Source organism: Salmo salar, chromosome ssa26 (genome assembly GCF_905237065.1).
Source record: "Salmo salar chromosome ssa26, Ssal_v3.1, whole genome shotgun sequence".
Classification (NCBI taxonomy): Eukaryota; Metazoa; Chordata; class Actinopteri; order Salmoniformes; family Salmonidae; genus Salmo; species Salmo salar.
Genome location: NC_059467.1, coordinates 891,205 through 919,095, shown reverse-complemented (window position 1 = coordinate 919,095; position 27,891 = coordinate 891,205). Strand labels below are relative to the sequence as shown.

Genomic DNA, 27,891 nt, shown 5'->3' with positions numbered 1-27,891 from the left:
GATATAAAGTGTAACGGGGGCAGAACCCCTATCTTCATAATATTTTTTTTAACTATAGGAAGTTACACGATTATTTGTTTTAACAATTTATAAAAGTCCCGATTGGGCATTAAAGGTAAAGTTCTGTTTTAATAATGTCCATTCAGAATGTTCGGTTGACCTCCGACGGCAGGCACACTCTGAAGGCTCGAATCCAGTGCTTGCAGTAGGCCTCTCCTGGGTCGTGCTGTACTGAGTGGAAGACAACTATTGTGTCAGCAGATGGGCTGGATGGGACACAACCCCCATCCTGGGAAAAATATGATTTGTCCCCCCCAATATATCATATTATAACTATGTAATTTCAATAATATTAATATTACGCAATCAAAGCACTTGTGCTGATTAAAGACACTTAATAGCACGTTAAGTTTCAAAAGATTGCGACCCCCCGCCCTTTGTCTCACAATGGTTTGATCCACTGCCTCCAGCAGTGGCACATGATGCAGGTACTGTGCATGTGTGGGAATCTGACAGTCTGTTGTTGGTGGCTGACTTCCAGTAAGAAGTTCAAACAAAGGATATGTTAGAAATTTTTTTTTACTTCTACCACTCAATACAAGAAAACACATAACCGTCACCAGTCTTCATTTTCGCGGCATTAAATTACAGGTCATTCTGTGTTAGCTAGCGGTTAGCTGATGTTTGCTTGCTAGCTACAGTAACATCAACCGGTGTTTGACTCAAATTCAAATAGCTGCAATGAGAGAAGCTACCAAGAAGCTAGTGTAGTGTTCCTTAGCTGGCAAGGTAACAGAGGGTTCGTGTCTACCGTCTGAAGGCACTCAATGCACGTAACTAACGTAAGGCGAATCCAGTCAACCGCACCATAGCGATGTTTTATGTTGGCAAGGTTCACACACACAATAGCTGAATTTGCAGCGCTATCGCGCAAACTAAAGCAAACATTTGCAAGCTTGCTGGTACATATTCTATTTATGTGGCGTCGTCAAAGATGTTATCTTTGCTATCGTCAGTTTATTCCAAAGTCAGCATGCAGCTGTAGTGCTTCGACGTCCCTGTGATAAGGTTAGCGATAAACTGAACACAACTACACTCTCTTCTACCATTGTCTTAAATATATTTAATGGTCTCGTTGCAAAAGCTGAATTGTCGGTAGGGGACTTTGAAGCACCTGTGTGCCGATCTTGGAGTAAACTGACGATAGCAAACACCACAGAAACGGAATTAGTGCTCGCTAGCTCTGCAAATTCAGCTATTGTTGGAAGCCAGCCAATATAAAACAAACTATATTATAATTACAAAAGGTTGCAGCATACGTTGTGTAAATGGTGAACTCATACAGCTGTCAACCCTTGTCACTGCAATTCGTTTCACATTTGCTAGCTGACTAGCTAGCTACCTTCTAGATTGAAGCCCATATAGAATGATATAAGCCCATCTCCTACTGTAAATAACCTGCACACTGTGTGTGTGTGTGTGTGTGTACGTTGCCAACCAGCCAGGTAGAAAAATGGCAGAAAAAAGACGGACATCAGACATCACCAAAACTCAAAGTAAGAACCCCCTAGTAGCCTAATATCTCAGACTAGTTGATAAAATGTTTATAAGCAAGAAGTGAAATGCTAATGGAAATGTTTCACAATGATGTCATTAGGCAGAGAAGGCAACAGATGGCACACAGACAGCAGAGCTGGGGACAGATGGGCAGGGACAAGGAGTCTCAGGTAAGTTTGAGTCTTTGTTTGGCAACATTATGAAAGGTTCTCTCTTTTTTAGACTTGTAAAATAGGGACATAATTGGAAAATGCCATGGATACCCCCACTCTCAACTTAAACTGGTGACTGAACTAAGATTTGTTTAAGGCAATGGTATTGCTGTTGTGATTGTGTAGTTTTGGGTACCGGTAGTTAGGAGTATGGCAAACACCTTATTTCTTTTCTAGGAGACAGACTGAGTCAGTGAGGGTGGTGAAAGGGAAAGAGCCAGGGAGAGAGACTTCAGAGGGTAGTGTCACAGCTACGACAGGACCAGGTGTCAACCTTGTTGCCAGCAGCACCAGTATAGGGGACTGTGGCACAGCATTGTCCTGTTACCTCAGTGATGGCACATAACCATATCAGCCACATCCACAATTTATAGAAATGTAAACTCTTGCCAGCAGAGTGTTGACGTTTCAAGAGAGATGGTTTCGCGATTTCCCCTGGCTACATTATAATCCATCAATAAAAGGAGTGTTGTGTTTTCACTGTAGCCAAGGGTTTTCAAGCCAGCCATCTTTTGGCCAAAGAGCGGATGCTGCCTTCATTAGTGCAGGATTTAGGAACTGGAGAAAAGCCATTGAAAAATTCACAGCACATCAAAACTGCCAAACCCACCGCCACTTTGTAACGGTAACAACACACCAGCTAAATCTAATCAGTGCCCAGTTATCCAGCGCGTGGGGTAAACGGCAGAAATGACGAAAGCTACCTTGCACTGTATGAGAAAGCAACAACATTGATTGACTCCATTGAGACACACTCAAGACGTTTTGCTGGCAAAGCAGTGGATCACTATAGGGCAGAATTATTTTAAGTGTTGGATGGTATGGAGGTTCAGTTTGGTGTCCGTTTTGACCAGGACAGTCTAAACGTCCTGCAAAAGTTGGAAAGAGCGCTTCTCACGGGGGAGTTGGATGAGTCTCTAGATCAGTACCCTGAACTGAACATAGATTCTCTTTCAGTGCAGTTGTCTCTCTTTTGCAACAAATGCCCCTGTAGCAGCAGTGGAGAGGCAGCAGAGGTCCTCAGGAGGCTTCCAGTGGAGGTGCGGGGGTTGGTTGACCAAGTTGAGGTGCTGATCAGAATTTTGTTTGTGGTGCTGGTGTCTTCATGTGAGGCTGAGAGGAGTTTCAGTGCACTCCGCAGGTTAAAGACTTGGCTACGGGCTTGCATGGGCCAAGAGAAACTGAACGGCGTAGTTGTCTGTAATGTACATAAAGGCAGACTGGATGGTCTCGAGGGAAAATTTCTGCGAGCAATTTGTTGGATCCATTGAAACCCGCAGACATGTTCGGTTCTTTTGTTCAGTAGTGTGTATAGCAGTGGTTATCAACCTTTTTTGGGTACTGGAACCCCTGCATATTTTGATGCAAGGCGGGCAAGGTTTAGAGTGGTCCTCAGGGACCTCCACCCCCTCTATTATATGTAAAGTTACTGGAATCCTTGTGCTGAATACGTTCATTACACTTTTTATTTCACGGACCCCTTGCAATTACACCAGGGACCACAGACCCCTGTTTGAGAACCCCTGGTGTATAGTATGATATTTGTTCTTTTGTTTAGTAGTTTTCTGTTTTTAGTACATGACAGTACACTTAATAATTATTTATTTGATGTTTAATTTACAATTGCATACTTTGTGTGACACTTGTCCATAGCTGCTGTTTGAAGAGTTGAGACACTGACTGAACAATAAATAAGTATTTTTGAAGGATATTTTGGTTGATTTGTTTGGGTTATTCATTGAAGTAGTTCTTTCGCTTTTAGAACTGTACTTATTTTGAGTGTTTTGTTCTTGTGAAGATATTGTAATAGACTCATACCAGTGGCACATATTTAATGACTATATAAATGTATCAGAAAAAGTAAAATAAAAAGGACAATTCAATATGGAGACCAACTTTGATGGTTCTCAATGGAGAGTCTTTTAGATGAGCTCACATCATGTTCATTGTATTTACGAAAACTGCACCCATACACAGTGTACAGTACCATTGCCACCTACTGAACTTTATTGGTATTGCTGGTTGTAAATACAAATACCTGCATAAATACTGGCCTGATAAGGAACACTGCTATAACTATTATTATTAGTAGTATTATAATTATTTAAACATGTGAACAAGTTGGGACAACCCTTCGGTTAACTACTGTACCTATCAATTATCCAGTAGTAGTAATTATGGTTCCTCAATTTACATTTTAACATATTATAACGTAGGCTGTGTTACGGTACTACTTTTGGTGTCCACCTCAGGAATTGCTCTTGAGAAAATTTCATGTAATTGTCCCCTCCAAAGTTGATATCAGATTTTCGCCCAGAGTACCTTTATAGACCAAATCAGTGGGTTTTTTTTATATATTTTTTTATTTAACTACGCAAGTCAGTTAAGAACAAATTCTTATTTACAATGACTGCCTACCCCAGCCAAACCTTCCACTAACCCGGACAATGCTGGGCCAATTGTGCGCCGCCCTATGGGACTCCCGATCACAGCTGGTTGTGGCACAGCCCAGGATCGGTGTGATGCAATGCCTTAGACCCCTGCGGCACGCAGCATCCCCAGAGGGGGAATGTTACCTCAAACAGTTTAGTTACTATTATAACTTATTTATTTTATAATACTATTATAAAATGTAACAGATTCAAAGGAACGAGTGGCGCTGAAGATGTAATTGCCATAACCCTCTGTAGAATTTAAACTCCCAGGCTGCCTCTGGGGCCTTCCAATGGATTTATTGTCCACAACAGTTCCATCTGTGTGTTGCTGATGGTGAACTGGATTTGTGGCACAATCACCCCTTCCGACCAGTAAAGAGCTGAGGCGCTAGTGGTTGGAGGAGCTGAAGTGGTGCTGGTTAGAGGAGCTGGTTGGAGGAGCTAAGGTGATGTGGTTGAAGCTGGGGCGAACAAATCCAGTCAGAGGGTCAGATAGGCCCTCAAAATTGCCAGGGAACCCGATACGAACAACTGCAGAGCTGACTGCCGTTGTTCAGTCCTCAGCCCATGGTGGTTCCACTGACTTGCAAACACAGCAAGATCTCTTTTCACCTGTGACAGGAACACAAAGTGCAGTGCCCACAGGTGCACCTCATTCTTGATGTCGATGATCTGCTCCGTCTCCAAGAAGGTGAACTAGTCATTGTAAATGTTGGAGACTCCATGCCAGATGTCCCCCCACAGCCGCTCTATTCTCTGGTTGTGAGTGCCTCTTCCTCTGAGGTTACTATCCCTCTCACCACCCCTGAACTGCTCCATGAAGGCACAGATGTGGTTGTTTGCACCACCCCGATGACATCTCACCCGGGATAGTACTTCGTAGCTGGTGATGGCTGCTTCAAATGACTCCATGACTGTGGAACTCCTGTTGTTGTCAGGGGCCTTCAGAAACACAAGTCTGCTGTAAGCATCCACAGCACCATGGATAACAAACCTCCACCTAAAAAACAAGATACATTTGTTTTACAAAAACTTTCTCTTATAGTGACGCCATTCTATTTTTATTAATGATAACATTATTACAGTGTCTTGAGATGATGTAGTCATTCAAAAATCATATTAAACACTTGTGTGAGTCCATGCCACTTATTATGCGGCAAATGTTAATTCCTGAACTTATTTTGGCTTGAATACTTGTTTACTGTAGACATTTTAGATTTTTAAATGTTTTATTAATTAGTTTAAAAAAAATCTAAAAACATAATTCCACGTTTACATTATGGGGTATTGTGTGTAGGCCAGTGACAGTCTCAATTAAATCCATTTTAAATTCAGGTTGTACCAAAACAAAATGTGTAAAAAGTCAAGGTGTACATATTTTCTGAAGGGACTAGAGGTCAACCGATTAATTGGCATGACCAATTATTTAGGGCCGATTTCAAGTTTTCATAATCTGTAATCTGACTTTTTGGGCGCCGATTACATTGCAATCCATGAGGAAACTGCGTGGCAGGGTGACCACCTGTTACGCGAGTGCCGCGTCAAAAGGGCATTGTGGCTGCAATGAGCCAGGTAAATTGCTAGCTAGCATTAAACCTTATTTTATAAAAAAGAATCAATCTTCACATAATCCCTAGTTAAATACACATGGTTGATGATGGTACTAGGTTAACCTCTTACATCTAGACGTTCCGCTAGCGGAACACCTGCTCCAATATCCAATGATGGGCGTGGCGCGAAATACAAACTCCTTTAAAATCCGAAAACTTCCATTTTTCAAACATATGACTATTTTACAGCATTTTAAAGACAAGACTCTCGTTAATCTAACCACACTGTCCGATTTCAAAAAGGCTTTACAGCGAAAGCAAAACATTAGATTATGTCAGCAGAGTACCCAGCCAGAAATAATCAGACACCCATTTTTCAAGCTAGCATATAATGTCACAAAAAACAAAACCACAGCTAAATGCAGCACTAACCTTTGATGATCTTCATCAGATGACAACCCTAGGACATTGTTATACAATGCATGCATGTTTTGTTCAATCAAGTTCATATTTAAATCAAAAAACAGCTTTTTTACATTAGCATGTGACGTTCAGAACTAGCATACCCCCCGCAAACATCCGGTGAATTTACTAAATTACTCATGATAAACGTTCACAAAAAACATAACAATTATTTTAAGAATTATAGATACAGAACTCCTCTATGCACTCTATGTCCGATTTTAAAATAGCTTTTCGGTGAAAGCACATTTTGCAATATTCTCAGTAGATAGCCCAGCCATCACGGCTAGCCATGTCCATTTAGCTAAACAGAGGAAAGAAAACAAAGCATTCGGTCGACGCGGGCACGCGCCTGAGTCTCACAGTACTGTAACCAGCCACTACCCAAACGCGCTACTTTGTTTCAACCAGAGCCTGCAAAGCCACGATTCAACTTTTTGCCGCCTTCTGAGAGCCCATGTGAGCCGTAGGAAGTGTCACGTAACAGCAGAGATCCTTTGTAATGAATAGAGATGGCAAAGAAGGCCAAGAAATGGTCAGACAGGGTACTTCCTGTACAGAATCTTCTCAGGTTTTGGCCTGCCAAATGAGTTCTGTTATACTCACAGACACCATTCAAACAGTTTTAGAAACTTTGGAGTGTTTTCTATCCAAAGCTAATAATTATATGCATATTCTAGTTTCTGGGCAGGAGTAATAATCAGATTAAATCGGGTACGTTTTTTATCCGGCTGTGAAAATACTGCCCCCTATCCATAACAGGTTAACTAGCTTGTCCTGCGTTAAATTAACAAGCACCACATTGATTATATGTATCGTCGACTCACAGCCTACTTCAACTTTGCCAAACAGGTGATGATTGAACAAAAGCGCATTCACGAAAAAAGCACATTCGTTGCACAAATGTATCTAACCATAAGCATCAATGCCTTTCTTAAAAAAATGTTAAAATCAATACACAGAAGTATATATTTTTAAACCTGCATATTTAGTTAAAAGAAATGCATGTTAGCAGGCAATATTAACTAGGGAAATTGTGTCACTTCTCTTGCGTTTAGTACAAGCAGAGTCAGGGTATATGCAATCGTTTGGGCTGCCTGGCTTGTTGAGAACTAATTTGCCTGAATTTTACATAATTATGACATAACATTGCAGGTTGTGCAATATTTAGACTTAGGGTTGCCACCCGTTCGACAAAGTACGGAATGGTTCCGTATTTCACTGAAAGAATGAACGTTTTGTTTTCGAAATTATAGTTTCCGGATTTGACCATATTAATGACCAAAGGCTCGTATTTCTGTGTGTTTATTATAATTAAGTCTATGATTTGATAGAGCAGTCTGACTGAGCGGTGGTAGGCAGCAGCAGGCACGAAAGCATTCATTCAAACAGCACTTTACTGCGTTTGCGAGCAGCTCTTAGCAATGCTTGAAGCACAGCGCTGTTTATGACTTCAAGCCTATCAACTCCCGAGATTAGGCTGGCAATACTAAAGTGCCTATGAGAACATCCAATAGTCAAAAGGGTTATGAAATACAAATGGTATAGAGAAATAGTCGACGCGTCATTATTCCTATAATAACTACAACCTAAAACTTCTTAACTGGGAATATTGAAAAACTGGGAATATTGAACCACCCGCTTTCATATGCTCTCATGTTCTGAGCAAGGAACTTAAACGTTAGCTTTTTTACATAGCACATATTGCACTTTTGCTTTCTTCTGCAACACTGTTTTTGAATTATTTAAACCAAATTGAACATGTTTCATTATTTATTTGAGACTAAATAGATTTATTTATGCCTAGCTAAATTCATTGTTTACCTAGCTAGCTAGTTACAGGTGTTAAGCTAAAAAGTGTACAACACCCAGTTGGCAAAAAAGCGTAATGAAATTGTTGCCAGCAGAGCTGGTTAGGCTGTTGTCATGTTATCCAGAGGTAAACAAATCATTGGCCAAAGCGTCAAGTGTGCGTTCTGAATGCTCCGAGAGCAAAAATGAGATGGGTGGGGCTAAAGCTTAAGAGGGTGTGAACAATGCTGAATGGGTGTAGACAAAGAGCTTTTAACTAGATACCAAAAGTTTCAAAGGCCATTTTCTCAAAAGTGAGTTTACAAGTCGATCAACTTTCAAAGCAGAATTACTTTCCCATTGTTCCTCAAAAATGCAGTGTATGATATACCATTTTGTAGCTCGGAATCTCTAATTTTATCCAATGTAAATAACATTTAAAATGTAGCTATATAAGAACAAATCCAGGTGGTGAGTCACATTTCTCTTTTTTTGGGCGTTTTGTGTAACTTATTTTTTTACTTATTGTGTACATAATGTTGCTGCTACCGTCTCTTATGACCGAAAATAACTTCTGGACATCAGAAAATTGATTACTCACCGTGGACAGGAATAAACTTTTTCCTTTAACGAGTCCGACGAGAAGGATATCCTGCTTTCACTGGAACAGGCCCAGATCCACACCTTTCGCGTGAAGAAAAGATGCCGGAAAAGGGAACGCAGATCAGGGATACTTCTGAGAATCTGGAGGTGAGTGAGTAAACTCCCAATGCCTTCCATTCCTCTTGCTAACGTGCAATCATTGGAAAATAAAATTGATGACGTACTATTAACTTCTATGGGCTAGGTGGGACGCTTGCGTCCCACCTACTCAACAGCCAGTATAATCCCGTGGCGCGATATTCAAATACCTCAAAAATGCAAAAACTTCAATTTTTCAAACATATGACTATTTTACACCATTTTAAAGACAAGACTCTCGTTAATCTAACCACACAGTCCGATTTCAAAAAGGCTTTACAACGAAAGCAAAACATTAGATTATGTCAGCGGAGTACCCAGCCAGAAATAATCAGACACCCATTTTTCAAGCTAGCATATAATGTCACAAAAACCCAAACCGCAGCACTAACCTTTGATGATCTTCATCAGATGACAACCCTAGGACATTATGTTATACAATACATGCATGTTTTGTTCAATCAAGTTCATATTTATATCAAAAAACAGCTTTTTACATTAGCATGTGACTAGCATGTGACTAGCATTCCCACCGAACACTGCCGGTGAATTTACTAAATTACTCACGATAAACGTTCACAAAAAACATAACAATTATTTTAACCTCTTACATCTAGACATTCCACTAGCGGAACACCTGCTCCAATATCCAATGATAGGCGTGGCGCGAATTACAAATTCCTCAAAAATACAAAAACTTCAATTTTTCAAACATATGACTATTTCACAGCATTTTAAAGACAAGACTCTCCTTTATCTAACCACACTGTCCGATTTCAAAAAGGCTTTACAGCGAAAGCAAAACATTAGATTATGTCATCAGAGTACCAAGCCAGAAATAATCAGACACCCATTTTTCAAGCTAGCATATAATGTCACAAAAAAAAAAAACAAGCTAAATGCAGCACTAACCTTTGATGATCTTCATCAGATGACAACCCTAGGACATTGTTATACAATGCATGCATGTTTTGTTCAATCAAGTTCATATTTATATCAAAAAACAGCTTTTTTACATTAGCATGTGACGTTCAGAACTAGCATACCCCCCGCAAACATCCGGTGAATTTACTAAATTACTCATGATAAACGTTCACAAAAAACATAACAATTATTTTAAGAATTATAGATACAGAACTCCTCTATGCACTCTATGTCCGATTTTAAAATAGCTTTTCGGTGAAAGCACATTTTGCAATATTCTCAGTAGATAGCCCAGCCATCACGGCTAGCCATGTCCATTTAGCTAAACAGAGGAAAGAAAACAAAGCATTCGGTCGACGCGGGCACGCGCCTGAGTCTCACAGTACTGTAACCAGCCACTACCCAAACGCGCTACTTTGTTTCAACCAGAGCCTGCAAAGCCACGATTCAACTTTTTGCCGCCTTCTGAGAGCCCATGTGAGCCGTAGGAAGTGTCACGTAACAGCAGAGATCCTTTGTAATGAATAGAGATGGCAAAGAAGGCCAAGAAATGGTCAGACAGGGTACTTCCTGTACAGAATCTTCTCAGGTTTTGGCCTGCCAAATGAGTTCTGTTATACTCACAGACACCATTCAAACAGTTTTAGAAACTTTGGAGTGTTTTCTATCCAAAGCTAATAATTATATGCATATTCTAGTTTCTGGGCAGGAGTAATAATCAGATTAAATCGGGTACGTTTTTTATCCGGCTGTGAAAATACTGCCCCCTATCCATAACAGGTTAACTAGCTTGTCCTGCGTTAAATTAACAAGCACCACATTGATTATATGTATCGTCGACTCACAGCCTACTTCAACTTTGCCAAACAGGTGATGATTGAACAAAAGCGCATTCACGAAAAAAAGCACATTCGTTGCACAAATGTATCTAACCATAAGCATCAATGCCTTTCTTAAAAAAATGTTAAAATCAATACACAGAAGTATATATTTTTAAACCTGCATATTTAGTTAAAAGAAATGCATGTTAGCAGGCAATATTAACTAGGGAAATTGTGTCACTTCTCTTGCGTTTAGTACAAGCAGAGTCAGGGTATATGCAATCGTTTGGGCTGCCTGGCTTGTTGAGAACTAATTTGCCTGAATTTTACATAATTATGACATAACATTGCAGGTTGTGCAATATTTAGACTTAGGGTTGCCACCCGTTCGACAAAGTACGGAATGGTTCCGTATTTCACTGAAAGAATGAACGTTTTGTTTTCGAAATTATAGTTTCCGGATTTGACCATATTAATGACCAAAGGCTCGTATTTCTGTGTGTTTATTATAATTAAGTCTATGATTTGATAGAGCAGTCTGACTGAGCGGTGGTAGGCAGCAGCAGGCACGAAAGCATTCATTCAAACAGCACTTTACTGCGTTTGCGAGCAGCTCTTAGCAATGCTTGAAGCACAGCGCTGTTTATGACTTCAAGCCTATCAACTCCCGAGATTAGGCTGGCAATACTAAAGTGCCTATGAGAACATCCAATAGTCAAAAGGGTTATGAAATACAAATGGTATAGAGAAATAGTCGACGCGTCATTATTCCTATAATAACTACAACCTAAAACTTCTTAACTGGGAATATTGAAAAACTGGGAATATTGAACCACCCGCTTTCATATGCTCTCATGTTCTGAGCAAGGAACTTAAACGTTAGCTTTTTTACATAGCACATATTGCACTTTTGCTTTCTTCTGCAACACTGTTTTTGAATTATTTAAACCAAATTGAACATGTTTCATTATTTATTTGAGACTAAATAGATTTTATTTATGCCTAGCTAAATTCATTGTTTACCTAGCTAGCTAGTTACAGGTGTTAAGCTAAAAAGTGTACAACACCCAGTTGGCAAAAAAGCGTAATGAAATTGTTGCCAGCAGAGCTGGTTAGGCTGTTGTCATGTTATCCAGAGGTAAACAAATCATTGGCCAAAGCGTCAAGTGTGCGTTCTGAATGCTCCGAGAGCAAAAATGAGATGGGTGGGGCTAAAGCTTAAGAGGGTGTGAACAATGCTGAATGGGTGTAGACAAAGAGCTTTTAACTAGATACCAAAAGTTTCAAAGGCCATTTTCTCAAAAGTGAGTTTACAAGTCGATCAACTTTCAAAGCAGAATTACTTTCCCATTGTTCCTCAAAAATGCAGTGTATGATATACCATTTTGTAGCTCGGAATCTCTAATTTTATCCAATGTAAATAACATTTAAAATGTAGCTATATAAGAACAAATCCAGGTGGTGAGTCACATTTCTCTTTTTTGGGCGTTTTGTGTAACTTATTTTTTACTTATTGTGTACATAATGTTGCTGCTACCGTCTCTTATGACCGAAAATAACTTCTGGACATCAGAAAATTGATTACTCACCGTGGACAGGAATAAACTTTTTCCTTTAACGAGTCCGACGAGAAGGATATCCTGCTTTCACTGGAACAGGCCCAGATCCACACCTTTCGGCGTGAAGAAAAGATGCCGGAAAAGGGAACGCAGATCAGGGATACTTCTGAGAATCTGGAGGTGAGTGAGTAAACTCCCAATGCCTTCCATTCCTCTTGCTAACGTGCAATCATTGGAAAATAAAATTGATGACGTACTATTAACTTCTATGGGCTAGGTGGGACGCTTGCGTCCCACCTACTCAACAGCCAGTATAATCCCGTGGCGCGATATTCAAATACCTCAAAAATGCAAAAACTTCAATTTTTCAAACATATGACTATTTTACACCATTTTAAAGACAAGACTCTCGTTAATCTAACCACACAGTCCGATTTCAAAAAGGCTTTACAACGAAAGCAAAACATTAGATTATGTCAGCGGAGTACCCAGCCAGAAATAATCAGACACCCATTTTTCAAGCTAGCATATAATGTCACAAAAACCCAAACCGCAGCACTAACCTTTGATGATCTTCATCAGATGACAACCCTAGGACATTATGTTATACAATACATGCATGTTTTGTTCAATCAAGTTCATATTTATATCAAAAACCAGCTTTTTACATTAGCATGTGACTAGCATGTGACTAGCATTCCCACCGAACACTGCCGGTGAATTTACTAAATTACTCACGATAAACGTTCACAAAAAACATAACAATTATTTTAACCTCTTACATCTAGACATTCCACTAGCGGAACACCTGCTCCAATATCCAATGATAGGCGTGGCGCGAATTACAAATTCCTCAAAAATACAAAAACGTCAATTTTTCAAACATATGACTATTTCACAGCATTTTAAAGACAAGACTCTCCTTTATTTAACCACACTGTCCGATTTCAAAAAGGCTTTACAGCGAAAGCAAAACATTAGATTATGTCATCAGAGTACCAAGCCAGAAATAATCAGACACCCATTTTTCAAGCTAGCATATAATGTCACAAAAAACAAAACCACAGCTAAATGCAGCACTAACCTTTGATGATCTTCATCAGATGAAAACCCTAGGACATTATGTTATACAATGCATGCATGTTTTGTTCAATCAAGTTCATATTTATATCAAAAACCAGCTTTTTACATTAGCATGTGACGTTCAGAACTAGCATACCCCCCGCAAACATCCGGTGAATTTACTAAATTACTCACGATAAACGTTCACAAAAAACATAACAATTATTTTAAGAATTATAGATACAGAACTCCTCTATGCACTCGATATGTCCAATTTTAAAATAGCTTTTCGGTGAAAGCACATTTTGCAATATTCTCAGTAGATAGCCCAGCCATCACGGCTAGCCATTTAGACACCGACCAAGTTTAGCCCTGATCAAACTCCGATTTACTATTACAAAAGTTTCATTACCTTTGTTGTCTTCGTCAGAATGCACTCCCAGGACTGCTACTTCAATAACAAATGTTGGTTTGGGCCAAAATAATCCATCGTTATATCCGAATAGCGGCGTTTTGTTCGTGCGTTCCAGACACTATCCGAAATGGTAAAGATGGGTCGGGCGCATGGCGCAATTCGTGACAAAAAAATTCTAAATATTCCATTACCGTACTTCGAAGCATGTCAACCGCTGTTTAAAATCAATTTTTATGCCATTTTTCTCGTAGAAAAGCGATAATATTCCGACCGGGAATCTCCTTTTCGGCAAACAGAGGAAAAAATCACAAAGACGGGGGCAGCCAGGTCACGCGCCTAAGCCCACAGTCCCTTGATCGGCCACTTGAGAAAGGCGATAATGTGTTTCAGCCTGGGGCTGGGATGACGACATTCAGGTTTTTCCCGGGCTCTGAGCGCCTATGGACGACGTAGGAAGTGTCACGTTAGAGCAGAGATCCTTAGTAAAAGATAGAGATGGCAAAGAAGTTCCAGAAATGGTCAGACAGGCCACTTCCTGTAAAGGAATCTCTCAGGTTTTGACCTGCCATTTGAGTTCTGTTATACTCACAGACACCATTCAAACAGTTTTAGAAACTTTAGGGTGTTTTCTATCCATATATAATAAGTATATGCATATTCTAGTTACTGGGTAGGATTAGTAACCAGATTAAATCGGGTACGTTTTTTATCCAGCCGTGAAAATACTGCCCCCTAGCCATAAGAGGTTAAGAATTATAGATACAGAACTCCTCTATGCACTCGATATGTCCGATTTTAAAATAGCTTTTCGGTGAAAGCACATTTTGCAATATTCTGAGTAGATAGCTCGGCCATCACGGCTAGCTATTTTGACACACACCAAGTTTGGCCCTCACCAAACTCAGAATTACTATTAGAAAAATTGGATTACCTTTGCTGTTCTTCATCAGAATGCACTCCCAGGACTTCTACTTCAACAACAAATGTTGTTTTGGTTCCAAATAATCCATAGTTATATTCAAATAGCTCCGTTTTGTTCATGCGTTGAGGTCACTATCTGAAGGGTGACGCGCGAGCGCATTTCGTGACAAAAAAATTAAAAATATTCCATTACCGTACTTCGAAGCATGTGAAACGCTGTTTAAAATCAATTTTTATGCTATTTTTCTCGTTAAAATAGCGATAATATTACAACCCGGGCGACGTTGTATTCATTGAAAGGCTGAAAGAAAAACATGGAGTAGTCTCGTGGACGCGCATCTCCAGTGTCACTGTTCCCAGCCTGACCACTAACAAATACTCCTACTGTTCTTCGCCCGGAGACTGCAGACACCCCCTTACACTTTCTGGCGCCTTCTGAGAGCCAATGGAAGCCTTAGAAAATGTCACGTTACAGCACAGATGCTGTATTTTCGATAGAGATGCTACAGAAGGACAATAAATTGTCAGACAGGTCACTTCCTGTATGGAATCTTCTCAGGTTTTGGCCTGCCATATGAGTTCTGTTATACTCACAGACACCATTCAAACAGTTTTAGAAACTTTAGAGTGTTTTCTATCCAAATCTACTAATTATATGCATATTCTAGTTTCTGGGCAGGAGTAGTAACCAGATTAAATCGGGTACGTTTTTTATCCGGCCTTTCAAATACTGCCCCCTTACACTGAGGCCTGTACTCGAGTGGGATGGATTTGGAGGTGGAGGGTCCGTCACGGTCTGGGGCGGTGTGTCACAGCATCATCGGACTGAGCTTGTTGTCATTGCAGGCAATCTCAATACTGTGCGTTACAGGGAAGACATCCTCCTCCCTCATGTGGTACCCTTCCTGCAGGCTCATCCTGACATGACCCTCCAGCATGACAATGCCACCAGCCATACGCTTGTTCTGGGCGTGATTTCCTGCAAGACAGGAATGTCATTGTTCTGCCATGGCCAGCAAAGAGCCCGGATCTCAATCCCATTGAGCTCGTCTGGGACCTGTTGGACCGGAGGGTGAGGGCTAGGGCCATTCCCCCCAGAAATGTCCTGGAACTTGCAGGTGCCTTGGTGGAAGAGTGTGGTAACATCTGACAGCAAGAACTGGCAAATTAATGCAGCTGGTGGCCACACCAGATACTGACTTTTACTTTTGACCCCCTCTTTGTTCAGGGACACACTATTCCATTTCTGTTAGTCACATGTCTGTGGAACATGTTCAGTTTATGTCTCAGTTGTTGAATCTTGTTATGTTCATGCAAATATTTACACGTTAAGTTTGCTGAAAATAAACGCAGTTGACAGTGAGAGGACGTTTCTTTTTTTGCTGAGTTTAGTAGGCCTAACCTATTGAAATCTGATGGGATCCTGCTCTTTTTAATAGATGCCATCACTTGGTTTTGTACCGCAAATGCATTGCCTACAGAAATTTTGCGCAACATGAGCTCATGGGCTCTCATGAAGTGTTTGATTAGATTTTTGATTACATTTGCATTGATGAGTGATTAGAGGGACAATAGATTGCTGAATACCAGGCAGTTACCAAGTTTGGTAGGCTACTAATGACCATCAGCAGCATCAGAGCTTGGAGAAGCTTAATTCCCGTGACTAAATGGTCATATTGAATTTGATAGCCTCCATGACCTCCGGTGTAGCTGTAATACGGTCACTGTAACAGCCCTAGTTCGAAATGTGTTTGATGGGGTTCAGGTCAGGGGTCTGTGCAGGCCAGTCAAGTTCTTCCATACCGATCTCTACAAACCATTTCTGTATGAACCTCGCTTTGTGCACGGGGGCATTGCCATGCTGAAACAAGAAAGGGCCTTCTCCAAACTGTTGCCACAAAGTTGGAAGCACAGAATCATCTTGAATATAATTGTATGATGTAGTGTTAAAATTTCCCGTTTACTGGAACTAAGGGGCCTATTCTGGACCATAAAAAACAGCCCCAGACCATTATTCCTCCACCAAACTTTATAGTTGTCTCTATGCATTGGGGCCTGAAGCGTTCTCCTGGCATCCGCCAAACCCAGATTCGTCCGTCGGACTGCCAGCTGGTGAAGCGTGATTAATCACTCCAGAGAACACATTTCCACTGCTCCAGAGTCCAGTGGAGGAGCGCTTTACACCACTCCAGCTGACGCTTGGCATTGCACATGGTGATCTTAGGCTTTTGTGCGGCTGCTCAGCCATGGAAACCCATTTCAGGCTCCAGAGTGGTGCAGCAGTCTAAGTGCTAGAGCATCTCAGTGCTAGAGGCATCACTACAGACCCTGGTTTGATCCCGGGCTGTATCACAACCGGCCGTGATCAGGAGACCCATAGGGCAGCGTACAATTGGCCCAGTGTCGTCCGGGTTAGAGGGAGGGTTTGGCCAGGGTAGGCAGTCATTGTAAAATAAGAATCTGTTCTTAATCACTAGGGTAGGGGGCAGCATTTGGAATTTTGGATGAATAGCCTGCCCATAGTAAACTGCCTGCTACTCAGGCCCAGATGTTAGATTTGGATTGAAAACACTCTAAAGTTTCCAAAACTGTTAAAATAATGTCTGTGAGTATAACAGAACTGATATGGCAGGCAAAAACCTGAGGAAAATCCATCCAGGAAGTGCTATTATTTTGAAATGCCTGTTCTTCCATTGAAAGCCAATCCACCATACAAAGACTTATGACCCAGTTCACGATCCCTATGGCTTCCACTACATGTGGCCAGTCTTTAGGCATTTAGGCTTTTACTCTGAAAAATGAGGGAGAAACACCACTTTCAATGAGAGGACAGAGTCCTGCGCGTGACCAGGAGCGTGCCTTTCTTGTTTTTCCTTTTCTATTGGCGAAGCTATTGTCCGGTTGAAATAGGTTCGATTATTTATGACAAAAACAACCTGAGGATTGATTATAAACATCGTTTGACATGTTTCTACTAACTTCTATGGTACTTTTTGAATTTTTCGTCTATCTGTTCCAATGGATTACTGAACGAAATGCACCAACAAAACTGAGGTTTTTGAATATAAAGAGGGACTTTATCGAACAAAACAAACATTTATTGTGTAACATGGAGTGTTGGGAGTACAACCATATGAAGATCATCAAAGGTAAGTGATTAATTTTATCGCTATTTCTGATTTTTATTACTCCTCTACTGTTACTGTTTGTAATGATTTGTCTGCTGGGCGCTGTTCTCAGATAATCGCATGGTTTGCTTTCACAGTGAAATCTGACACCGTGGTTGGATTAACAAGAAGTTAATCTTTAAACCGATGTATAACAATTGTATGTTTCATGAATTTTTATAATGAGTATTTCTGTTTTTGAATTTGGCGCTCTGCAATTTCACTGGATGTTGGCCAGGTGGGACGCCCCTAGAGAGGTTAAATCTGCGTATTCCTCCAAAGCTCAGTTGTCCTGAGTCTGCACAACACTGCCAGGACCTAGGATCAAGGGAGACACTCAAGTTTTTTAATACTATATCTCTTGACACATTGATGAAAATTCTCTTGGCCTCTAAACCTTCAAGCTGCATACTGGACCCTATTCCAACTAAACTACTGAAACTCACTGCCTTCCTGAAGACAAACAATGTATACGAAATGCTTCAGTCTGGTGTTAGACCCCATCTTAGCACTGAGACTGCGCTTATGAAGGTGGTAAATTACCTTTTAATGGCGTCAGACCGAGGCTCTGCATCTGTCCTCGTGCTCCTAGACCTTGCTGCTTTTGATACCATCGATCACCACATTCTTTTGGAGAGATTGCAAACCCCAATTGGTCTACACGGACAAGTTCCGGCCTGGTTTCGATCTTATCTGTCGGAAAGATATCAGTTTGTCTCTGTAGATGGTTTGTCCTCTGACAAATCAACTGTACATTTCGGTGTTCCTCAAGGCTCTGTTTTAGGACCACTATTGTTTTCACTATATATTTTACCTCTAGGTGAAGTCATTCGGTAACATAATGTTAACTTTCACTGCTATGCGGACGACACACAGTTGTACATTTCAATGAAACATGGTGAAAACTGCCTTTCCTGGAAGCCTGTGTTTCAGACATAAGGAAGTGGATGGCGGCAAATGTTCTACATTTAAACTCGAACAAAACAGAGGTTCTAGGTCCCAAGAAACAAAGAGATCTTCTGTTGAATCTGACAAGTAATCTAAATGGTTTTACAGTCTGTAACGCCCTGGCCATAGAGAGGGGTTTTTGTTCTTTATTTTGGTTAGGCCAGGGTGTTACATTGGGTGGGCGTTCTATGTGCATTTTTCTATGTTGGTTTGTTTCATTGATTTTGGCTGTGTGGCTTCCAATCAGGCACAGCTGTAGAGCGTTGTTGCTGATTGGGAGTCACACATAAGGAGCATGTTTTTCCTTTGGGTTTTGTGGGTAATTGTTTCTGTTAGGGTTTTGCACCTGACAGGACTGTTTGGCTGTCGGTTTTCTTATTTTGTTGTATCGTGTTCGTTCTTAAATTAAAATTCAATGATGAACACTAACTCCGCTGCACCTTGGTCTACTCTCTCTCACGACAGCCGTTACACAGTCGTCTCAAAACTGTGAAGGACCTGGGCGTTACTCTCTTTTGACGAACATATCAAGACTGTTTCAAGGACAGCTTTTTTCCATCAATGTAACATTTCAAAAATCAGAAACATTCTGTCCAAAAATGATGCATAAAAATTAATCCATGCTTTTGTCACTTCTAGGTTAGACTACTGCAATGCTCTACTTTCCGGCTACCTGGATAAAGAACTAAATTAACTTCAGTTAGTGCTAAACATGGCTGCTAGAATCTTGACTAGAACCATTTTCTTTTATCATATTAGTCCAGTGCTAGCCTCCCTACACTGGCTTCCTGTTAAGGCAAGGGCTGATTTCAAGGTTTTACTGCTAACCTACAAAGCATTACATGGGCTTGCTCCTACCTATCTTTCCGATTTGGTCCTGCCGTACATACCTACACGTACGCTACGGTCACAAAACGCTGGCCTCCTACTGTCCCTAGAATTTCTAAGCAAACAGCTGGAGGCAGGGCTTTCTCCTATAGAGCTCAATTTTTATGGAATGGTCTACCTATCCATGTGAGAGATGCAGATTCGGTCTCAACCTTTAAGTCTTTATTGAAGACTCATCTCTTTAGTAGGTCCTATGATTGAGTGTTGTCTGGCCCAGGAGTGTGAAGAAAAATGGAAAGGCACTGGAGCAACGAACCGCCCTTGCTGTCTCTGCCTGGCCGGTTCCCCTCTCTCCAGTGGGATTCTCTGCCTCTAACCGTATTACAGGGGCTGAGTCACTAGAGTATGTCGTGGAATATTGCCTCAGAAATATAACACTCTTACAAGAACTTGTGAATTCAATTTAGACTTTAATACAGAGTAGCAAAGCCGTGCTGGTCCGCAGAACAACCAACTTCCCTGAGCACTGGCTCTGCTTTTATACAAATACAGCATATGGGTACATCCCATATGTAAATTAAGTTACTTCCCTTAGTCCTTCTGCCACCATTATTTTTTAGTCTGAGTTCTGTGCTTGTTCACGCCCAATAACGCCTATATCTGCTTCCGGTTAGATTATAATGGTGGCGGGACCCCTTCATGTCATACAAAAATAATACATGCATTGCATGCTCATGTTTCACCTGTTGGTCATTTTGCTAGCATCCTCCTTCCTGTGTCCTTCTGACATTGGTATGTCCAGTTGTCATAAATGTACTTATGGCCTTGGCTAATGTACTCATGTTTGTTTAGCTTAATGTAATCTCTGGCATGTTGCCCTTTTCAGAAATAGCAAATGTACTAGGTGTCACCTTCTCTTCCTATGGTCAATGTAATTGTATGTCCTTGCTACTTCAGCATTGCAACTACACCTATTTATGCTACATTAGCTCCCACACTTACTGGTGCTCTTCCATGCCATCCCTAGGAGGGGTGCGTCACTTGAGTGGGTTGAGTCACTGATGTGATCTTCCTGCCGGGTTGATGCCCCCCCCTTGGGTTCGTGCCGTGGGGAGATCTTTGTGGGTTATACTTGGCCTTGTCTCAGGACAGTAAGTTGGTGGTTGAAGATATCCCTCTTGTGGTGTGGGGGCTGTGCTTTAGCAAAGGGAGTGGGGTTATACCCCCGGCAGGGCCAAACAAGCAGGATATCGTCGGACAGGGCCACAGTGTCTCCCGACTCCTCCTGTCTCCCGACCCCTTCTGTCTCCTGTCAGTATTTATGCTGCAATAGTTTGTGTCGGGGGGGCTAGGGTCAGTCTGTTATATCTGGAGTATTTATCCTGTCTTATCTGGTGTCCTGTGTGAATTTAAATATTCTCTCTTTTTTTCTCTCTTTCTTTCTTTTTCTTTCTCTTTCTTTCTATCTCTCGGAGTACTGAGCCCTAGGAGCATGCCTCAGGGCTACCTGGCCTGATGACTCCTTGCTGTCCCCAGTCCACCTGGTCGTGCTGCTGCTCCAGTTTCAACTGTTCTGCCTGAAGCTATGGAACCCAGCAGCAGGAGCGGTAGAGATACACTGAATGATCGGCTATGAAAAGCCAACTGACGTTTTCTCCTGAGGTGCTGACCTGTTGCACCCTCTAAAATCACTGTGATTATTATTATTTGACCCTGCTGGTCATCTATGAACATTTGAACATCTTGGCAATGTTCTGTTATAATCTCCACCTGGCACAGTCAGAAGAGGACTGGCCACCCCTCATAGCCTGGTTCCTCTCTAGGATTCTTCCTAGGTTTTGGCCTTTCTAGGGAGTTTTTCCTAGCCACCGTGCTTCTACATCTGCATTGCTTGCTGTTTTTTTTTTTGGGGGGGGCTGAGTTTCTGTACAGCACTTTGTGACATCAGCTGATGTAAGAAGCGCTTTATGAATACATTTGATTGATTCATGACCTCTGCATGTGTGGTTCCCACCGGGAAGCATGGAGGAGGTGGTGTGGGGGTGCTTTGCTGATGACACTGTCTGTGATTTATTTAGAATTCAAGGCACACTTAACCAGCATGGCTACCACAGCAGTCTGCAGCGATATGCCATCCCATCTGCTTTGCGCTTCGTGGGACTATCATTTTTCTTTCAACAGGACAATGACCCAGCACACTTCCAGGCTGTGTAAGGGCTATTTGACCGAGAAGGAGAGTGATGGAGTGCTGTATCAGATGACCTGGCCTCCACAATCACCTGACCTCAACCCAATTGGGATGGTTTGGGATGACCGCAGATGAAGGAAAAGCGGCCAACAAGTGCTCAGCATATGTGGGAATTCCTTCAAGACTAATGGAAAAGCATTCCAAGTGAAGCTGGTTGAGAGAATGCCAAGAGTGTGATAATGCTTTTTTTTGGTGTCATTTTCTAGATCAAGGATATCATTGTCCTGGTGTGTCCTAACTTTTGATTGGTACTGTATTTCACAACAGTGTAAATATATGGGTTATGACCATATTATGACAGGTTACAACAAGCTATGTCAGCTGTTATGACATATGACACGGTTATGACCGTGCCATAACGTGTTATAACACTGGGTGTCAAGTAAAGTCTTACCCACTAGGGTAATAGTGTCTGCTATATTAGCTTTTAACACTTTTCACTACATTTGACTAACTCTGACAATAACACAGGGGCTGTGTGTGTGTGTGTGTGTGTGTGTGTGTGTGTGTGTGTGTGTGTGTGTGTGTGTGTGTGTGTGTGTGTGTGTGTGTGTGTGTGTGTGTGTGTGTGTGTGTGTGTGTTGCACCTGGAACTGAGGCCAGTCAGTGGGCATGCCTGGTCTGTGGGTGTTCTTCCACCAGTGCAGTTTGTCTTGCTCATTGAATGCCATGAGAGTGTTGTGGAGCTGATTATACACAGCCTTCACACTGGGAGAGAGAAGGAGAGAAGGCGAAAAAGGGGAGCGAGAAAGATGGAGATAGTGAGAGATGATATAAAGGCCACCCACATCTCCAAGTAACAATCAGACTGCAAGTGTAGCCTAGCTCTCATTGTTGGTGACGTCCATTGGGGATCATTACTCTTCATTTCCACTTCCTGTGATTGGGCAAAGATAGACTCCATCTCCTCCATGTAGCGAGGGGTGTAGCGGAAGTGGGGTCACCATCTCCAGAACCTTCTCAAAGCGGGCTCACACCTGGAGGTGTCGCATTGACAGGAGATGTACACATTATTACACACACCCACGTACATAAATAAAAGCAGGTTTCCGGTTATTCTGTCCTGGAATTGCGTTCCCATGCAAAACTAGACAGATAGCTAACAACTGAGTCTTCAATAAAACACCCAAGCATCTAGCCAACTCCTTTCATTACTCTAATAATGTGCACACTAAACCTCTGTACAATAACAAAGCATAATACACTAGAAACAGTAACAAAACTATAGTATAGTACGTTTTACAATTCGCTTACATGACGCACAAGCAAACTAATACAGCTGGCGGCATACATGAAAGGCGTTGTTTTTAGCTGCTTGTCTGCGTGCACAATGACTACTCTACTCTACTCTACTTCCTGTATTTGTGCAGTCTTTCTAAGTACCATAAATCTCCACTAGGGTGTGATAAGCACAATGGATCACAATGAAAGTCAATCTTAACCACTATAATAAAATGATCTGTTACCTTCTTACAGGATGGCAGCACACTCCTCACCTTGTATAATGAAATTGTGCCACTATGAAATAAAACATGTATCAAGAAACAAATAATGCTCCTTTTTAAAAATCTTTTGTCTCTAGGATGCTTCAGAAAGAAGAACAACAACCTCAGAAACACCTTAGCAGTCCCTTGCTTGACAATTTTTTGTTCTACTTTCCTGACCTTTCTGTCAGTACTGGGAAAGGTTTTGACCACAAGCCTGACTGGCCAGTCATTTCTGTGCGACTGACTGTCTTTCAATAAGACAACATCTCATATTTTTACATTTGGCTTTTCTGCTGTACATTTTCTACGTCTCTGCAGTGTTGTCAGATACTCCTATCTCCACCTTTTCCTAAAGGTGTCAGCAAGACACTGGACTTGCTTCCACTGTTTTCCATGAAGGTCGTTAATGTGGAAGTATCCAGAAGGGGCTGAGGTAGTGCTGGTCTTTTGTGTCAGTAACATTGAGGGTGTGAGAATGGCAGGCATGTCAGGGTCGGTTGACACTGACACTAGGGGTCTCGCATTAATTATTGCCATAACTTCAGACATAAGAGTGCTCAAGACCTCATGTTTGAGACGAGTGGAGCCCGTCTGAAACAGCATAGCATCTAGGATACGTCTGGAAACCCCAATGAGTCTCTCCCAAGAACCACCAATATGAGACGAGTGTGGGGGTTTACATTTCCAAGTACATCCCTTGTCTGAGAGGTATTTAGTCAGTTCTGAGTCATTTCTGTCAATTCCCAATTCTCTACAGGCACCTATAAAGTTTGTACCTCGATCAGAGCGTAGCACTTTTGCTGGACGTGGGCATTGATTTGATGAGCTCAATATGGACTGCTCTAGTATACATACATGTAAAGAGTACCGCCCAGCGCTTGGAGTCTGCACTACCACCTCTAGTGCAACGAGTTATGACATTCCATGGTCCAAACACATGGTGAACTCCAACGCTTGTGAATGGTGGCTCAGATGTGAGTCTGTCTGCAGACAAGTAAGCCATCTTTTGGTCAACTAACCTCCCTCTAACCTTGCGGCAGGTGACACACTTGTGGATGATACCAGAGACCAGACGTTTGCTCCGAATAATCCAGAAGGCTGCTGCTCGAATAGCTCCATCTGAAAAATGACGGCCCTGGTGAGTCACTTGCTTGTGATATCTTATCAGCAGAGTGGCGACGTGGTGTGTCCGTGGGATGATGAGAGGATGTTGTTCATCTTGTGACAGGTCGGCAGAGGATAAGCGGCCTCCCACACTCAGCAACCCATCCTCATCAATCACTGAGTCCAGCTTTTTGAGTGTACTTTGTTTTGGGAACTCTTTTCCTTTCTCAAAGCATTTGAATTCCTCTTTGATGCCTTCATGTTGCACACAGTGAATGATTGCTGTTTTGGCTTGTGACAACTCACTTGTACTGCACGGTTTATTATAGTGATGCCAGCCTCTGCAGTTGGTGTTGTTCGTGCCTTCATGGAAGGATCTGGCAACATGAATGAGTGGCGCTGTGGCTCGATTGAGAGCTTTACAGCTTGAGAACCTCTCAAAGCGATGAGAGCCGAGTTGAGGTCCAGAAACCTTAGTGGCGAAGGCAGTGACGTCTGGTTGAATCTCTGTGTCTGCGTCAGGCTCTACAAGGTCAAAATTGATAGTCTCAGGCTCACTTGAGTTTGCTTGGGCCAGGAATGGTGCAGCTAGTATGGGGCTGGTTGCATGGTCTGCTGGATTGCTGTCAGTGTTTACATAACACCACTGGTCTGGATGGGTAGACTTCCTGATGCGAGTTACCCTATTGGCAACATACCCATAGAAGCTTTTGGTGACATTGTGGATGTAACCGAGAACTATCTTATTGTCTGTAGAACTTGGCTGCATTAACATCAATGTCCATTTCGTCTCTGATCAGTTCATACATTTCACACAGTTCTAGGCGTGGGATAGTGTGGGGCGGTCGAGGGGCCAATTTAGATTTCCCCATGACAAACCAAACATGGCATTGACCTTCCGAGTCAATAACTTTGAAGTAGGCTACCGCTCCTATGGCTAATGTAGAGGCATCCGAGAACATGTGCAGCTCTCTTCTTTGAGTGATAGACAAGGAGACTGGGATGCAGGTCCGCTGAATATACAGATGTTCCAACTCCTTCCACGTATTCCATTCCTCTTCTTTTTCTGTGGGAAGGGGGGCATCCCACTCACTCTGATCAGAAGAAAGTTCTTTGATTAAGGCTTTACCTTGCATTGTTGGAGGAGCCACGAACCCAAGGGGGTCATAAAGACTATTCACTGTGGACAGGATGCCTCTCCATGTAAAAGGCTTCTGTTTCCAGGTTCCAGGAAAGTCCCAGGCTCTGTTGAAAGGGGAGAGGATCCACTCCGAGGTCCAGGTCTTTTAAATCTTCAGCAAGGTCCTCAATGGGGAAGGCTTCCATGTTTTGCTATTGGATGCAATCTTGTGTAGTTTCATGGACTTCGCTAGCATTGCTTGTGTTTCTCTCAGAATGTTGATAGCTTCTTCTGGAGTAGCTACTGATGTCAGCCCATCATCGTCGTAAAAGTTCCTCACTACAAATTTCTTGGGTTCTGACCTGTGTTCCTTCTCACCCTGTAGAGCTGCTCGTCTCATGCAGTAGATGGCTACGGCTGGTGAGGGGCTGTTCCCAAAAAACAGTAAAACATTTGTTGCACATCTGTCGTTAGTGCAATGCAGTCTTTGCGGAAGCACATTAGGATGCCCAAGAGTGTGTTGTTTAAGTCTGGATCACTGAGCAGGATGTCATTCAGTGACACGCCTTAGCACTCAGCGCTGGTGTCAAACACCACTCTTATTTGTTCAGACTTTTGTGGATGGTAAACACCAAATATTGGCAGATACAAGCATTCTGTCTCCCTCTAGTGGTTTGGCTTGGTCGTTAATCAGCATCTTTTGCGTGAAGTCAATAAAATGGCGTTTTAATGTCAGGCTTTTTGTCAGGCTTTTTGTGAGACGGTTCAAGCCCTGCTCCTTGTTATTAGGATGGCGACGTCTAGTGGGGCGAAAAGGTAGTGGAGCCTAGAGGTCGACTGATTAATCGGAATGGCCGATTATTTAGGGACGATTTCAAGTTTTCATAACAATCGGTATTTTTGTCCACAGATTTGCCGATTTTAATAAAATATTTGGCTTGGTTTGGCTTGGTCGTTAATCAGCATCTTTTGCGTGAAGTCAATAAAATGGCGTTTTAACCTCTATGGGCTAGGTGGGACGCAGGCGTCCCACCCGTGGTGCACTCCATCAACAGCAGGTGCATTTCAAGAGCGGCAAATATGAATCCAAATAAATGTCAAAATTCAAATTTTTCAAACATACAACTATTTTACACCCTTTGAAAGATAAACATCTCCTTAATCTAACCACGTTTTACGATTTCAAAAAGGTTTTACGGCGAAAGCATAAATTTAGAGTATGTTAGGACAGTACATTTACAAGAGTTGTGTGTAATGTTTTGTCAATTCAAAGACAGGGTCACCAAAACCATAAAACCAGCTAAAATGATGCACTAACCTTTTACAATCTCCATCAGATGACACTCCTAGGACATTATGTTAGACAATGCATGCATTTTTAGTTCTATCAAGTTCATATTTATATCCAAAAACAGCGTTTTACTATGGCATTGATGTTGAGGAAATCGTTTCCCTCCAATAACCGGCAGTCAAGTCAGCATCACAAATTAAATAATTAAAATTAGAAAACATTGGTAAAATATTATATTGTCATTTAAAGAATTATAGATTTACATCTCTTGAACGCAATCAACTTGCCAGATTTAAAAATAACCTTACTGGGAAATCACACTTTGCAATAATCTGAGCACTGCGCCCAGAAAAATACGCGTTGCGATACAGACTAGCCGTCATGTTGGGGAGATCTAAAATCGAAAATACTATGTAAATAATCCATTACCTTTGATTCTCTTCATCAGATGTCACTTCCAGGTATCACAGGTCCATAACGAATGTAGTTTTGTTCAAAAAAGCTCATCATTTATGTCCAAAAATCTCCGTCTTGTTAGCACATGATCTAAGCCCGCCGGACTTCACTTCATGAACGAGGGGAAAAAATATATTTACGTTCGTTCAAACATGTCAAACGTTGTATAGCATAAATCATTAGGGCCTTTTTAACCAGAACATGAATAATATTCAAGGTGGACGAATGCATACTCTTTTATAACGTATTGGAACGAGGGTACCCAACATGAACTCGCGCCAGGTGTCTAATGGGCCATCATCGTTCCATGGCTCTTGTTCGGTCAGATCTCCCTCCAGAAGACTCAAAACACTTTGTAAAGGCTGGTGACATCTAGTGGAAGCAATAGGAAGTGCCAAAATATTCCTCAGCCCCTGTGTTTTTCAATGGCATAGGTTTAAAGGTAATACAACACATCAGGTATCCACTTCCTGTCAGAAAATGTCTCAGGGTTTTGCCTGCCAAATGAGTTCTGTTATACTCACAGACACCATTCAAACAGTTTTAGAAACTTTAGAGTGTTTTCTATCCATATATAATAAGTATATGCATATTCTAGTTACTGGGTAGGATTAGTAACCAGATTAAATCGGGTACATTTTTTTTATCCAGCCGTGCAAATACTGCCCCCTAGCCCTAACAGGTTTTAATGTCAGGGTTTTTGTCTGAAGTCCTACAAAGTGATGTGAGATGGTTCATGGCCTGCTCCCTGTTATTAGGAAGGCGACGTCTAGTGGGGCGAAAAGGTAGTGG

At 41.8% G+C, this 27,891-nt stretch overlaps 1 long non-coding RNA gene across 1 annotated transcript in view; it reads left to right on the top strand.

Moving 5' to 3' along the window:
* Positions 1–493: 493 nt before the first annotated feature.
* LOC106587001 (uncharacterized) overlaps positions 494–27,891 on the top strand; it is a 45,986-nt gene continuing 18,588 nt past the window's right edge. Inside the window, exons 1-3 of the long non-coding RNA XR_001324339.2 lie at positions 494–842; positions 1,502–1,556; positions 1,658–1,727. This is a non-coding gene — a long non-coding RNA (uncharacterized lncRNA). The remainder of the gene's footprint in view (positions 843–1,501; positions 1,557–1,657; positions 1,728–27,891) is intronic.